The sequence below is a fragment of the Lactuca sativa genome, chromosome 2 (assembly GCF_002870075.4).
Source record: "Lactuca sativa cultivar Salinas chromosome 2, Lsat_Salinas_v11, whole genome shotgun sequence".
In the NCBI taxonomy this organism is placed as follows: Eukaryota; Viridiplantae; Streptophyta; class Magnoliopsida; order Asterales; family Asteraceae; genus Lactuca; species Lactuca sativa.
Genome location: NC_056624.2, coordinates 33,747,557 through 33,750,199, shown reverse-complemented (window position 1 = coordinate 33,750,199; position 2,643 = coordinate 33,747,557). Strand labels below are relative to the sequence as shown.

General features: G+C 42.7%; 1 non-coding gene across 1 annotated transcript; it reads right to left on the bottom strand.

Annotated features, from left to right (window-relative positions):
* Positions 1-1,118: 1,118 nt before the first annotated feature.
* On the bottom strand, positions 1,119-1,225 carry LOC111882676 (small nucleolar RNA R71). The gene has a single exon (XR_002847216.1). It is a non-coding gene; the product is annotated as a small nucleolar RNA R71 (small nucleolar RNA).
* Positions 1,226-2,643: the final 1,418 nt, after the last annotated feature.

The following is a 2,643-nucleotide window of genomic DNA, read 5'->3' as shown; positions in this document are numbered from 1 at the left end:
TGTTTATGTTTCTAGTCTTGCAAAACTAGAGAAACCCCCTTTCTATTACTTGTTTTATTTAGATAATATTAGCATTTCTTTTAATTGTTTACCGTTCCCTGTGTTCGATACCCTACTTGCTTGAACTATATTACTAATCGATAGGTACACTGCCTTTTGTGTGTTTATTTTGTGTCTAAGTTAGTAGGATTAAAACTAGTTTGTTTCACACACATCAAGTTTTTGCAACGGCTTAGTTTTTAGCTCATTTATTTGCATTAAATTAATCGATCCTTCTTGTGGAGTAAAAACCCACAAAAAGTTAATTTTTCAGCAAAATAATTTTTCTGTTATTCACAGAGTCCACGACGTGGCACTACTCTGGCCACGACATGGACAGTTAAAAACTAGATTTTTTAATTTGAAATTAGTTTTTCTTATTTTAGTTTAGTTTTACGTTTTTTTAGTTTAGCAAGTTGCAGGAGTTCATGACCAGAAGCTCAAACATACACTTGGTGCCACCACTTGAAGACCCCGAGTCTGCACTTCACAAGAAAAAGACGCCCTTGCAAGAATTAAAGTCAGCTTTTTCTAGGAAGTCGGGAAAGAAGACAGGAGAGTCAAGTTCATCAGCAAAGCACAAGAGCAATATTGAGCATTCGGATCATACACCCGTCCAGACCAAGTCCGAAAGCGATACCGAGCCAGAATTTGAAGAACACACGAGCGGACCCGAGAACGAGCCAAGGAACGAGATGGTAGCGATTAAGGAAATGTCCATGGGAGCTTACAAGAAGCGGATCCGAGAAGATGTGGGTCCCGGTTTAATCCACCCTGCAATACCTGCCACTGCCACATTCGAGCTGAAGGGACACATATTGACCGCACTGAAGGACATCCCATTTTTCGGGAAAGATCATGAGGATGCTTTTAAGCATCTAGATGAAGTCAACGACATTGCGGATTACTTCAATGTCCCAAATGTCAACAGAAACACAGTCTTGCTTAGGATGCTTCCCATCACTTTCAAAGGAGCTGCTAAGGAGTGGTTGAAAGCACTCCCACTGAGTACAATCACCACTTGGGCTCAAATGCGTGAGCAATTCCTGGACCAGTTTTGCCCTCCATCCAAGATAGCGAAACTCAAGAAGGCAATCGCCAACTTTGAGCAACAGCCGGGGGAGTCACTATACGAAGCATGGGAGCGGTACAAGGGCTTGCTCAGAAATTGCCCTCATCATGACCTAAATGTGCAGCAAGAGATGTCAATCTTTTATGACGGGGTCAATGTGATGACAAGACAACTCCTTGGTTCTCAAGGACTGTTGACAAAGAAAAATCCAAGGGAGGTCAAGGAACTAATTGAAGAATTCGTGAATACCACAACCCAAGGCAAGATGGAATCAAAGGCGGTGGAGGGGCCCAAACTGAAGAAATTGCAGCTGTCATGGCCATGCTGAATAACATGGATTGCAGGATAACACAAATGGACCAATCGATACATGCCATAAGAGTGGGGTGTGAGAGATGCAGTGGTCCACACTTGACCAAGGACTGCAATGTAGATGAGTTTGGGAACAGAAAAGCTCAAGTGTGCTACTCTAGTGGGGATAAGTTTGATGAGGACTGGAGGAAACCGAAGAAGGAGTGGCTGCCGTATGAAGAGTATAAGAAGCAAAAAGAAGAGAAATATAGGCAGACAGGTCGAGGCCTTTATCAAAAGGAGCAACCACCGGCCGAGAAGAAATCCGACCTAGAGACCATTTTGATGAAGTTTATGGAGGCTTCGCAAAAGAGACACGATGCCACTGATTCCGCCATTTTGGAACAACAAACTTTGATAAAGAACCAACAAGCCTGCATCCATAACCTTGAAGTACAATTTGGTCAACTAGCCACTCTAGTTCATGAAAAATTGTCCCCGAAGAATCCCGAAGTAAAGACCCAATCTCACGTAATGGCCATCGATACTAAAGAAGATGCAATATCTGAGTTCCTGGAGGCATTGGAAGAAGAACCGCAGCAGCCTAAGAAATCAAGGATCGAAAGTGGAAAATTGCTAAACCAGGCTCGCCATGACGTGGCACTCCTCTGGCCACGACGTGGCGCATGTCTGATCAAAAATACTTTGAGCCCGTTCCAGCTTATCATCCATCTTTGCCATTTCCCACCCGAGCTACACTCAGTCAACTGGAGAAGGAGCATTTAGAGTTTGTAAAGCATGTGAAGGGGATCCCAATTAATACCCCCTTTTTCGAGTCCTTATCCAAAGCTCCCGAGAACTAGAAATTACTGCAAGACTTGATAGACACTCGAAGGCAATTAAAGAAGCAGTTTACAGTGATTCTAAGTGAACAAACTTCAAAAGCCATGTTGGGAGAAACACCAGAAAAGATGGGGGATCCTGGACGCCTCACTCTTCCATGTGAGTTTGGGAATAAAATGAAGGTTAATGCTTTAGCCGATTTTGGGGCTAGAATTAATCTAATGCCTTTTTCATTTTATCAAAAAATAGAGATTCAGAAGATGAAGGCTACAAAAATGAAGATTCATATGGCGAATCGTTCGGTGACACAACCCCGCGGCATCGTGGAGGATATTTTGGTGAAAATTGGAAAATTTGTTTTTCCAATAGACTTTGTAGTCTTAGACATGAAAGAAGAT